Here is a 13946-nt window from a genome sequence, read left to right on the forward strand (position 1 = left end):
CTGGTCATTTACCAGCAAAATGGTCCGGTCTGAAAGTGGTTAAGAACCCAAACACACCTCCAAGAAGCTGAGGGTAAGCTAAAGAAGCTGAGGGTACAAAGGTGATGGACTGACCAAGCATGTCAGTCAAACCCTATTCAGCATCTGTGGGGCATCCTCAAATTGAAGGTGGAGGAGCGCAAGGTCTCCAACATCTATCAGCTCCGCTATGTTGTTGTGGAGGAGGACTCCAGTGGCAACCTGTGAAGCTATGGTGAACTCCATGCCCAAGAGGGTTAAGGCATTGCTGGAAAATAATGGTGGCCACACAAAATATTGACACTTTGGGCCCAATTTGGACATTTTCACTTAGTGGAGTACTCATTTTGTTGCTAGCGGTTTAGACAATAATGGCTGTGTGTTGAGTTATTTTAAGGGGACGGCAAATTTACACTATTATACAAGCTGTACACTCACTACATTACATTGTAGCAAAGTGTAATTTCTTCAGTGTTGTCACATGAAAAGATAAAATAAAATGTTTATAAAAATGTTAGGGGTGTACTCACTTTTGTGAGATACTGTATGGGCATAAAAAACAGAAGACAGGACATTTCTACTAAGGTATAAGCGTTGCTGAGAACAACTAACCAAAACAAACTTACTAGGGAGAAAGCTCTAAAAATAGAGTTTCCTTTAAACTCAGAGACAGCAGGGTGACTAATGTTAGAGAGACCTGGCACTAATGAGTCACACGCAGTCACTTCAAGGTGGTGGCTGGAGTCTAAACATATAGTGGACGTGATCTTTAACGATGAACTTCTCTTCAAAAGCCAACTGTGGGTGGAGTAGGCAAGGCTAAAAGCTGAGGTTCAGCTGCTATAGCTGCAGTCACATCACTTACCTATTAATGAAGGATGTCCCACGTCTGTCAGGTAGCTGGATCCTGTAGAAACCTCTTTCTGCTGCTGCTGAACTTCTGGCCCACTAAAAGTGGTTCTGGGGGTTTTAAATCATTGTATAACCAAAACTGCAGACTGTACCATACTGTATGTGTAAAAATGAAAAACTGCTCTGGCCCAAAAAGACTCCTGTACTTTTAAGCATCACGTGACATGCGACACAATGCTCTGACACGAACAGTCTTCAACCTGAGTGTTTTTGGAGGTCGGGAGTTGGGTGACAAAACACTCACCTGTGAATGAAGGTGTATGGTACCAAACATAGACCTGCAAAAGAAAAAAAAAAAAAAAGTATGTTTCAGGATCTAGTTTTACACAGACATTACATGCTGTTTTACATTTGTATATAAGATCATTTTTATTTTCACACAAAATTTCAAGTCAAGTTGAAAACACTTACACAAATAGTTTACACAATATAGATAGAGCATAAGTATCAACACACTTTAGACATCTCAGTACCTTGTACATAGGATACAAGTAATCAACCACCGACCCTACCCATATGCTACACCAGAGTATACGTACATATTAGTTTAAGATATTCCTCAGATATTTTTGTATATATATATATATATATATATATATATATATATATATATATATATATATATATATATATAATTTAAGTTATAGTTACATATTTGATGAGTCCAGCCCCCTGGGGTGAGGGCTGATAATCTTCAACACATTTCACAGGTTTGCCACTTGTTTCATCAGGAAACTGTAAAGCCTTAACAATATGTAGAGTTTGTCTATGCAGATCTGCACCCCAAAAGAAGGGATCGCAGACTTGGCACCCGCCTAAAGGGCTGATCTACAGCGAGGAATAAATGACCCCTTGATCTTCTTGCTAATGACCCAGAAGAGGTGGGTAAAATGCCACTTCAGGGCCCTGGTGTCATACTGTCTGGGGAAGAAGCTAATGGAGCACCATCTGTGCTCCATTAGCTTCCCTGGAGGGCAGGTATCAATAAAGAGAACTTGTCACCAAAAATATGTATTAAATAGGGGACTTTTTGCCCAATGTGGTTAAAGAAAATAATAAATATAAAAAGGAAAGAAAGGAAAACAATTATAGTTGATTGCGCTAGAGCGGTTACATATCGCCACTGAAGTAAGCCCAAAAGGAAATATATATATTTAATGACATTCCCCTCTGGGTGATCTATGTACATTGCAAGGATTTTAACAAACCTCTTTGAAAAGTTATACTTTTTGTTATTCTAAGAAGTAGCAGTTTGTTTCTCTGTGTACATGTGCCAAGTAAATCTGTATGGGAGTGACTTTATAATTAGCAATCAGATGTTACACTTGTAGGGTTATAATAAGAAAAATTGTAAGTTCTGCATCCCTTTAGACGCGATTTCCCTTTGGGAGCATCTCATTAAAATGGATATTTTTCTCGCAGGGGGATTCACAAAATCTGATTTATATCTTAGTGCAGACTTCTGGGCGAATCAGTGAGCCAATCACACAAGCAGGAAATTATATATCTGGGGGTGTTCTGTATATCACTTTACAAAAAATGACAACATTGCAGATTGAAAAGGAAAGATAGTCTGGGATCACTCTAGATCTAGGTAGTCATCACGTAACGTCCTCCGGAGAACGCACCTCACGCTTCACCAAAGAATGTAGCGTTGTACATTTTGGCATAAATTTATAAAGAATGATTATTTGCTAAATTTTATAACAGAAACAAAGAAAAATGCTGGGTTTATGTTTCCAAATTTTCAGCTTTTTTTTTTTTTTTTTTTTAATTTAGAAAAAACAAAACCCAGTGGTGATAAAAGTGGTAGTAAACTCTGCACTTACCTGTAGGTACTGTGAATATCTCGTAAACTTGCACAGTTTAGGCGATATTAACCACATGCCGACCGGGCCATAGCCGAAAGATGGCTACAGCGCGGTCGCTTATTCTGGAAGGGTGTCCATGGACGTCCTCACAGAATCTTGCTCCCGTGCGCCCCCTGGAACATCCGTGAACATCCGCATCACAGATCACAGTAAACGGCCGATGATAACGGAGCGATCACTTGTAAACAAACCGGCGTCACGTCATGATGCCGGTTCCTCCCTCCCCTCTCTGTACCTATCTGCACAGTCAGAGGGGAGAGGGGGAGAGATTGCAGCAGGGCTGTGGGCTGGATGTGAAGTACCCACAGCGCTGCTCAGTGACAATCCTCTGCCCATAATCTGCCAACACTCTGCCAATACATTTTAAAAGAAACAAAGAATTTTTTTTTTACTGTCTTTTCAGTCTTTTTGATTAATAGCGCAAAAAATAAAAAACCCAGCAGTGATTAAATACCACCAAAAGAAAGCTCTATTTGTGTGAAATAAATAACGTACAAAAATTTCATTTGGGTATAGTGTTGCATGACTGAGTAATTGTCATTCAAAGTGTGAGAGCACCAAAAGCTGAAAATTGGTCTGGTTAGGAAGGGGGTTTAAGTGCCCAGTGGTCAAGTGGTTAAGAGTGCATGCAGCCAATGACATCACCGGCGCATGCACTCTGAAGGTCCGGCTTACAGTGCTGGACCCTCAGAGCCTGCACCGAAAATGGCGGCTCCTGCACACGTGTGGAAGTTATGTAGTTGCGCCTCAGGCCACTCAGGTAGACGGAGAACACGGGAACCCGGAGGGAAGACCAGGGGAAGATGTCAGCCGCCTTAGTGGTGACATTGTTGTGCTGGAGGGCTTCATTCTCAGGTAAGACTTTGATAATATTCTAATATGCGATGCAGAACCCTTGGGAAAATGAAAATCAAGGCCCCCTGTAGGTATTGCCATAATGTGTCAGTAGACACCGCTTACTAGCACATAATGACAAACTTACCTTTAGAAAAGAAGCCCTCCGCTGCAGAGGCTTCCATCTTCACACGGTCTTCCTTCTGGGTTCACGGGCTCCAGTCTTTTGAATGGCCAAGCTGCAATGACATCATGCACGTGGGAGCCATGGTCGCAGCATGGTGCTCTGCGTTCCAAAGCATACTGTTGGGCCGTGAATGCAGAGCATCACTACACGTGCAACTAACGTCTTCAGTCAATGCGAATATAGCCTAAATGAAGCGTGTACCGTTTAGGAAATATACATATTTGTACCTACAGGTGAGCTTGATTGTAAGATTACCTGTAGGTACAATTGCACTCACAGGGTTGTCTACCACTTTTAATTGTTGATACCTATGCTCTATATCGTGTACACTATTTTTAAAGCACTTAAAATAAATCAAACTTTTGGGTGGAAATCAAAATTAAGTTTTACACAAATGGTTAATGGCATGTAGTCGGTGTACAAGTGGCACCTAAAAACATTTTTTTTGTTCTTTTTCTTTGTTGTTAAATGCAGTTAAATTCACATCCGGCCAACTCCATGTATCTATGGTCCCCAAAATAAGCACTTGTGACAGGCTGACAATGCAGGAGTACAATTGGGACAGGGACAGAGTGTTGTCACTTTATAACAGGAAGTTACTGAACAAGGACCTAAATGTCAGGACCAACCAGGATTATTTTAATGAAAGCTGAAAATTTAAAAAGATTGAAAATGAAGAACAGAGTACACATTATGTCAGTGCATGGACACATGGAGTATGCTGTCAGTGTGTGTACACACAGTAAAGCCTAGTACACACGGGCTCCATAAAAACCGACCAACATTCAGCACGTGTATATGGCAGCCAGGCCGACTTCTGTCAGACATGCATGCTGGGAAACAAGCAGCTGACTGGCTCCCAATCAGCGCTCTCAGCCGATGGCTAAGAGCTGACCGGCGTGTTATGGCAGGGGGGGGGGGGCATCTCGGTCAGAACACAATAGAACAGCAGGGGAGATTGCTGTACTAACATCAGATTATTAATACAACAGCCAACCGGAGCTGTCAGTTAAATAAATAAAAAAATTAAAAATGAATGGTGTGTCCTAGGCTTTAGCTGCACTATCACATTATGTGCACATCTAAAAATAGGATTTTTGTACTCACCGTAAAATTCTGAAGTTCAGATTGCACTGTATATGTTTAGTGTGTGAACTTTCTTAGCTTAATTTCTCTTTCGTTCATTGATGGACACAGCTCCTTTAAATCTTGACCTTAGGGTTATATCGCCACCTTCAGGAGAGAACTAGGCAGAATATGTAAAAACAGCAAAACTGCACAGCACCGCCCAGGGGGTGGTCCCACTGGCTATAACCCCTCACTCTGCTTCCTGCAACTCAGTTCGTCAAAAAGCAGTATAAACATTAATAGGAAAGATGGGTGCTGTGTCCATCAATGAACTTCAGATAAAAGGATTTTACGGTGAGTATAAAAATCCTTTTTTCTCTTTCGTTCATTGACGGACACAGCTCCTTTAAATCTTGACCTTGGGGAAACAGCAAAAAAAACAACTGAACTGCAGGAAGCAGGGTGAAGGGTTATAGCCAGTGGGACCGCCCCCTGGGCGGTGCTGTGCAGTTTTGCTGTTTTTACATGTTCTGCCTAGTTCTCTCCTGAAGGTGGCGATATAACCCTAAGGTCAAGATTTAAAGGAGCTGTGTCCGTCGATAAAAGAGAAATTAAGCTAACAAAGTTCATACACTAAACATATACAGTGCAATCTGCGATAACCACGAAGTTCTCTGCGTGAAATAAAATGTGCATATATAAATCACCAATGAGGGTCATTTACAAATGATACACACTGACAGAAAACAATCTGCTAAAAATAATAATGAGGATGCACTTTAAAGTTAAGATGTTATTTTTTTTTTTTTTTTTTAATGAAATTAACAAACCTGTTATACTTTCCTGCTTTATGCAATGGTTTTGCACAGAGCAGCCCTGATCCTCCTCTTCTTGGGTTCCCTGCTGGTGCTTCTGCCCCTACCCCCTCCCCCACCTCCCCTCCACCAAGTGCCTCCACCAAGTGCCACCGGCTGTGATGGCCAGCAGCATTAGCCAATGGCTCCAGCTGCTGTACGTGAGCCAATGAAGAGAGACAGCCGAGAGCGCCTCTGCTCTCGTGCACATTGCTGGATTGAGATCGGCTCAGAGGGGAGGGGGTTGAATGCCAAAGGTTTTTTTTTTACCATAATGCAGAAAGATTAAAACAAAAAAAAACACCTTCTGCCCTTACAACCACTTTAATGCATTCTTTGCTTTAAGGGAAAACAAAAAAAAAAAAAAAAACCTGTGTCCAGGCCCCCCATAGACTTACCTGACCCCAATCTTGATATGCTCTCAATCACAGCCTGTGAGGAAAGAGCGGGGGCGGGGCTTCAGGATCAGGCAGCTTACTATGGGGGCACTTCGGCAGGGAGGAGGTGGCAGAAGCGCCAGAAGAGGAGGACCGGGGTTGCTCTGTGCAAACTATTACACATAGCATGGTAAGTGTAACAAGTTTTACATTTTTTTTTTTCTTTTAAATCCAGTTACAATCACTTTAAATCAGTGTTAAATCAAATGACCTCCTAGATAATGAGGTCTCTCAGGCTTGTTTCCCATAAAGGGTTAAAGTGGAAGTGTGATCTCTCTCTCTATTCCACACTCAAACCAGTTTCAGCAGGACATCCTCATAATAGGCATAGAAATACAGAACACAAATAGACTGACATAGTGCTCACTGTGCACTTTATTTTAAAATAAAGAGAAGATTAAAAATACTAAGATCCAAAAAACTCTCGGCCCAATAAGAAAACAGCCACAAATATATCGGCTGAGAGAAGACACTCAGAGGGACCACTGATGACGTCCCATAAGACAACACGCGTACAGTGGGGTTCTATCTGCTGATGAAGTCATCACACTGAGAGATAACTAAGAACTGGAGTTTGCAGCACATATTACCGGGGTCTCCGAGTGTCTTCTTTCCTCCACTGCAGGAGAGAACTTTGTGGTTGTTGCAGATTGTACTGTATATATTGTGTCGTGTGTAGACTGCATGGAGTGTGTGGCCAATGCACAGCCACGCGGAGGCTACGGCCAGTGCACGGTCATGCTGAGGCTGCGGCCAGTGCGCGCTGAGGCTGCGGCCAGTGCGCGCTGAGGCTGCGGCCAGTGCGCGCTGAGGCTGCGGCCAGTGCGCGCTGAGGCTGCGGCCAGTGCGCGGCCACACGGAGGCTGCGGCCAGTGCTCGGCCACGCGGAGGCTGCGGCCACTGAATGGAGTATGTATGGACTAGTCACCTCCCTGCTCTATGGTCCCCCCCCCCCCAGCACTGGGCACACACAGAGAAATCCCCGGTGATTATACGGGAGACCAGCCATGTATATGAGGTGTACCCACCTACCTCCTCCTATCGCACACTCTCATTAGCACAGTGAGGTGATAGTCGCCGTCACCTACCTGTCCCTTGTCTCCGCTCCGCCGTCCGCACACAGCTCCGCTCACCTGACTTACGCTATTAGCGTTACCACCGGCAAGACCGCACTCTCAGCATACGGAAAGCCTTTCGCTTACGCAATCTGCGTAATTGCCGCCAACTGTTCATCTTTCGGAATACAGGCTCTACGCAGAAATCAGCGCAGAGGTGACGCATGTCATGGAAGGCGCGCACGGATTGGCTGTCACGCATGTTTTGGCCGCATTCTATTGGCTGGTAACAGGAGGCGCCGGTTTTGATTGGTGGGAGCATGCTGCCTGAGGTCCGCGATTGGAAGAAAGATCAATTGAAGAGGCGAGCCTGTGTTTTGGGCTCAGATACAGGCGCGTGACGTGTCTGCAGCTGAGGAGAATATTGGAAGGGGGGCTCAGGCACATCAGTGGGGTTATCATTTATAGGCTATGCTGCTGGAAACCCAATAAAGCAATTTATAAATATAATTTCATTATATTTTTCTCCACATTACCTGCAGACACATCCACCTTTTCTGTCCATGGTGTAAAGAAAAGCTCTCACTAACCACTTAAAACCCTTTCTCTAGAATAATAGGTTTGGCTGCACCCTGTAATATAAATGTTCCTTTATACACAGACATGTCGCCCTCTGAAGAGTTGAACAGCGGTGGATTGCTTTTCAGAGGGCATTTGACATGCAGTGGGAAAGCTCTATGTCGCCTCATTGTTATGTTTTAACCCCTAAGAACCCGTAATTACTGAATTGCATGCAGTTGCCGGGCAATAGTGCTGTGGTCCCATGCAGTTGAATGGGTTTTGTTCGGTGGGCAGTATTCAAAGCATTGTGGTCATGGCATGTGCACACTCCCCGGCTGTGAGGACCGGGCATTACCAAAGACTGGCGCAGGAGGAAAAATGTTCCATTTTCTATATGCCTGCCTAAATAGCACCTCTTGCAGTAAAATAATAAACATAGAGCACACTAATTCCTTCATTTTCTGCCTCGCTGCAATAGAGAGAATTACATGCTGTTGCAGTATGGCCTCATTCAGTTGAATGGGTTGCATTTGGTGGGCAATATTGCCCGAAAATGACCTCCTAATGAAGTGTCATCCGAGCCCAAGAGGGTGAATATTTACCTCTTCAGCGGACAGCGAGTACATTTTCCATTCATTTGAAGAGCTATTAGCACCACCGTTACCTGACACTTCCCTGTGCATCTATAGTGTGTCCCCTGACAGGCGCCGTGGTTCTTACCACTGGCTTAATGATATAGGATTCATAGTGCCCATTGTGGGACATACTATCTGACACACCTGGAAGTGTGAGGTAGAAGCGGTGTTGCTAACTCTGTGGTAGAAGATTGGGCCTGCCATAGACGTAGACATTTCTCTTCCTATTTCACAGGGTGCAGCTGCATGAGGGCTGGTTCACAATGGGATGTGGCAAGCATTCCTGTGCGGTGCGCTCGTGCCACCCATCCATTTGAATAGTCTGAAATCGCACCACAACATAAAGAAACTTTAAAAAAAACACCACGTACTGCACTAATTCGCATGGTACTGCTGTTCTATGTAATTTGGTGCCCGCAAATGCACTGCATTTGCATTCTGTGTTTGAGGTGCCATTTACATTGGCAGCAGACCACCAAGACAGTGGGATTTGAGCACAGTTTTGGAAAGGAGCTTTAAACATGCCTTTCCTGCACCACGTTCTGGTGTGAACCGGCTCTGAATGGTTTTGGAGAAGCGATAAGTCCACTTTATCATGCAGGCCAAAGCAACAATCCTCCGGGAAGGAAAGGAAATCCCTGCATAAGCTATAAATCGCAGGAGTCGCAACTTACAGAGCTTGTGGACTACCCCTGTGACAATGCTGAGGGGCCCATTGTTTTCACATGAAATGAGTCACATGCTCTGGAGATAGCGGGTAAAGCACAAGTCCTCGTTATCTGTCATCTTTGTAACAACAAAAATTAAACTACCCTGAAAAAGTAGACACTTTGGGGGGTGATTAACGGTGGGGACCATTCCATTAGGGGCCCCTCCCTCCTAATCCACACGTCCCAGCCCCTAATCTCCATGCAGGGTGCCGGGCACCTTGATTTTTTTTTTTGAAACTCCGTTTTTTATTAATAATATTTGGCACAGACATATATAATAAGCAGACTGTATACATCTTTGTGGGATATAAACAAAACTTGATAAACAATGACAAGCCGTACAACAATAATTGCCCTGTACCTCAGTTATAGCAAAATCCTATTCCACTTGCATTTTTTATTTCCACCCTCTCCCTCCACCCTCCCAACAACAACAAACAACCCAACAAAGAACAGATGCACTCATAAGGATACCAATTAGGTGGGTATGAGGTCTAGAACCTCAAATCATCTTGTCAAGGGCCTAGAAATCCTATGGCCGCGTTAATTACCGTATATCAACTCATAGAGGAGCAGAATTACATGTATCTATCCCATCCACCCAGTCTCCCCATATTTTGCGGAATTTCCCTGGCTTACCCCTTGTTTCATACGTTATTTTATATATTGGCAAGTCTTGGTTAATCAAAGCTTTCCATTTGTTCAGGGAGACCAATGATGTGCGCGTCCAATGTAATAGGATCGTCTTCCTAGCATAATAGAGGAGAAAACGCAAAAATTGTTTCTGATGGTTACTAATGCCAACCTCCTCAAAAACTGAGAGGAGGCACCATTTAGGGCTACAAATATTGGGGAGGTCAAAGGTAGTCGCCACAAAGTGGGTCACCTGAGACCAAAATGGTCTTATCCGCTCACAGTCCCACAACATATGTAGTAGGTTACCTTCTTCCCTACCACATTTATGACACAGAGGAGAAGGCAGTTTCCGCATACGGAAAAGGCGTAGAGGAGTATAGTATATCCTATGAAAAATGCGTATCTGAATCATTTTATCTCTGGCGGAAATAGCAGTGCTAAAATAGGTATCTAAAAGTTCCTCCCAATTATCGTCCGACAGGTCGGGCACATCCCTCGTCCATTGTTGTCTCAGGATTTGCAATCTAGAAATTTTAGGCTCATTCAATAATTTATAATAATTGGAGACCAGTTTAGTATGTTCTGGTTGGGCAAGCGCCCCTTCCAAAGTAGAATTCTGAAAGGTAACAGCCCGGAGCCCAAGTTGTGACTCGGCCGCATGCTGCAACTGTAAATATCTAAACCTCCAGGATTCAGGTATACCCAACTCTTGTCGGAACGCCGGGAAGGTTTTAAATCTACCCTCCTCGTACAATTGGTGGACATATTTCAAACCCCTTTCGGCCCAATTGCCAGCGAAAGGGAGATCTCTAAAATGTGGGAACACCGGATTATTCCATATGGGTTGATTAGGAGAAATCGTGGGGTGGGGTTCAGGCACCAGTGTCTTGCATATCTTAAAGATTTTGAGAGAGTTTGCGATCATATCTGTACCCCTCCTTTCAGAAATCGCTCCTCTAAAAATCACATTTGATAGTGTTTCATAGGAGGAGAGCAACGCTGCCTCTGTTGCAGTAGCAGCATTGTTCAACTGTGGAAATAGCCACCAATGAACATATACCAACTGTGATGCATAGTAGTATAATCGCAGGTTCGGTATTGCTAGTCCCCCTTTGTGTATAGGTAATTGTAAAGTAGTCAATGCAATCCGTGGATTCTTGGGAGACCATAAAAATGTAGATATCAAAGAGTCAATCTCTTGAAAGATCTTCTTTGGTACGTACACTGGGCAGTTCGCCAAGACATACAGCAACTTAGGGAAAAACACCATTTTAAATAAATTAGCCCTCCCCATCAATGTAAGAGGTAAACCCACCCAGTTATTGAGTTTAGCCTTAAGCGAAGCTATACAAGGAAGAAGGTTATCCTGGATGTATGCCGAAATCGGTAGCCTAACCACCACCCCCAAGTATTTAAACGATGTTGTGAATTGAAGCGGACAATGTTGTGGCAAGTGGGCAGGGGACTCTGAGTCTAACGAAAATACAGTGGACTTAGTCCAGTTAATCTTCAGGCCTGAATATACGCCAAAATCAGTGATCAACCTCAGCATTTTGGGAATCGTGTATTTAGGGTTTGACAAGTAGAGCAACATATCATCAGCATATAGCGAGATACGTTCTTCCAAGGAGCCAATCCACATGCCCTGAAGTTCCGGAGAACTCCTCAACAACCTCGCTAGAGGTTCCACTGCCAGGGCATACAACAGGGGTGACAGAGGACAACCCTGTCTGGTGCCCCTGTGGATTCTGAAGGGTCTAGAGATAATCCCATTAAGCCTAAAACGGGCAATAGGTTGATCATACAATATCCTAATCCAGGTGATAACATTCTGTCCAAAACCGAATTTTTCCATAATATATATAAGATACGGCCATTCCACGGAATCAAATGCCTTGTGGGCATCTAAAGATACAATAGCTCGGGGGACAGACAGTTTATTGGGGGCTTGTAAATTAGTGTATAATCTGCGAATATTACTATAAGTGGACCTACCAGGGATAAAGCCAGTTTGGTCTGGATTAATAAGAGCAGTAATGATGGTATTTAGACGGGTGGCCAAAATCTTAGATAAAATTTTTAAGTCCGTATTAATTAACGAGATGGGTCTGTAGGATTCACAGTATTGTGGGTCTTTATTGGGCTTGGGAATTAATACAATTAGGGCCTCCTTCATAGATGATGGTAGGCAGCCTTGCTCAAAAATAGTCGAGTAAAGCTTTCTTAGTCTAGGGATTAGGACATCTTGATATTCTAAATACCATTCTATAGGGAAGCCATCTGGGCCTGGAGTTTTATGTTTAGCAAAACTTTTAATGGTAAGCAGTATCTCCTCAGCGGAGATAGGTGCTTCTAGAGACATCTTTTGTTCTAAGGATAGTACCGGGAAGTCAATTCTATCCACATATTCATATAATTCCGGGATGGTATAATGGGCTTGTGAGCGGTACAATTCCGTGTAAAATTTGTAAAAAGTTCCTACGATCTCCTCCTGTGTATCCCTGAGAGTGTTTGAAGTATCATAAACACAGGGGATGAAAATAGGGTCCGGGAGCGGAGCGGCCAAAAACGCCAGCAATTTCCCGCTTCTGTCCCCCATCTCAAAAATCCGTTGATGTTGGTATAGATTTTTCTTTTGTGTTTTCGAGAGTAGTGCGAGTTCATACTCCCTACTAACACTTTGCAGAGTTTGATAATGTTGAGGAGAGGGATCTCTAACGTAAGAGTCTTCTGCCCCCTGTAACTGATTGGTCAGAGTTCTCAAACCGTCCCCAGTCGCTCTCTTGAAGTCCGATACTCCCTGCATATACGCCCCCCTAGAGACCGCTTTGAAAGCATCCCAGGTGATCAGGTCGGGGACCTCTTCCCTGTTTTCCTTCCAAAAGTGTGTCACTGCGTCCTTACAAATTGATGCTACCATGGTCTCCTGCAACCAATATGGGCTCATCCTCCACACACGCTCACCCAGGACAATGCCCGCTCTCATAGTCAGTTGTAGAGGTGAGTGATCCGATATAGCCCTGGGTAGATAGGAGATAGCCTCCACCTCTGGCAATGCAGCCCCAGGAAGGAAAAACATGTCCAATCTAGAAAGCGATCTATAGGATGCTGATGCACAAGAGAATTCTCGGGTATTCGGGTGCTTCCATCGCCAGACCTCCTTGAGGTCATAGGACGCAGCCCAGTCACTTAACACCGTAGATGATGGTCTAGTGCAGCGTAGCCTATCCTGATCAGCATTCATGACCTGGTTAAAATCCCCTCCCATAATAAGGTGACCACGCAACATGGGGAGAACCACCGCCATGCAGGCTCCCAATCTTTGTAAATCAAATGGAGGGGGCATGTAAAGGTTTACCAAAGTATATAACACACCCAGGTATTGCAGTATGACCACAACATAGCACCCCTGCGGGTCAGTCCTAACCTCTATTATCTGGACAGGCAGGGACTGTAATATGAGTATAGATACCCCTCTAGAATAGGTTGAGTAAGTGGCATGGAAAGCATGAGCAACATGCCTCTTTTTCAGGGCCATAACCTTTGAACCCATCAGGTGAGTTTCCTGAAGCATAATTATTTGCGCCTTAGTGCGTTTCAAATAGTCAAAGACCAGTGATCTCTTAATCTTCGAGTTCAGCCCCCTGACATTCCAAGTAAGACAGTTAAAGCTCATTCGTATAACGCAGTAGTCACATGGAGGGGGGAGAGGAGAGAGGGCAGGACATCAAAAGGGTCCCACTCCCCTCCCCTCCCCCCCGACACATTATAGACAATAAACCTAAGATGAAAAAGTTGAAACTCCCACCAATATTTTCGGTGTCGTTGCGTGCATGCATCAGGTATACCAAGGAAAAAAAACAGGAGCAAACATCTCCAGACTAACCTTCCCCATTCCCCCCTCCCCCCTCCCTGCTCATTACCTCCAACCATAACGAGCTTTAGCCCTAAAAGAAAAACCAAAGGGAAGAAAAACAGAAAAACTGTTTAGTCCAGGGAGTGACCAGTCGTTGCTCCCAGTGTCAGTTTAGTAAAAAAAAGGGGAAAAAGAAAACTATGTCAGCTCAAAAAAGAGGAAGCTTGTGCCTCCTCCGGCAACACATATCACAAATAAGGCACCTGATACAGTAGCCAAAGAAAGATATGCGCATCCCAAAGTAATTGTAGA

The 13946-nt window shown here is 44.0% G+C and overlaps 1 protein-coding gene across 1 annotated transcript in view; it reads right to left on the minus strand.

The window, feature by feature from the left end:
- EEIG1 (estrogen-induced osteoclastogenesis regulator 1) overlaps positions 1-7411 on the minus strand; it is a 115157-nt gene extending 107746 nt beyond the window's left edge. The window contains exons 1-2 of the mRNA XM_077478775.1: positions 7270-7411; positions 1175-1208 (exon numbers count right to left, since the gene is read on the minus strand). The gene's annotated coding sequence lies outside the window, so the exon portion shown is untranslated. The remainder of the gene's footprint in view (positions 1-1174; positions 1209-7269) is intronic.
- Between the last annotated feature and the right edge of the window lie 6535 nt (positions 7412-13946).

This window comes from Lithobates pipiens, unplaced genomic scaffold (genome assembly GCF_037356315.1).
Source record: "Lithobates pipiens isolate NorthernLeopardFrog02 unplaced genomic scaffold, aLitPip1_a1.2 Scaffold_1, whole genome shotgun sequence".
NCBI lineage: Eukaryota > Metazoa > Chordata > Amphibia > Anura > Ranidae > Lithobates > Lithobates pipiens.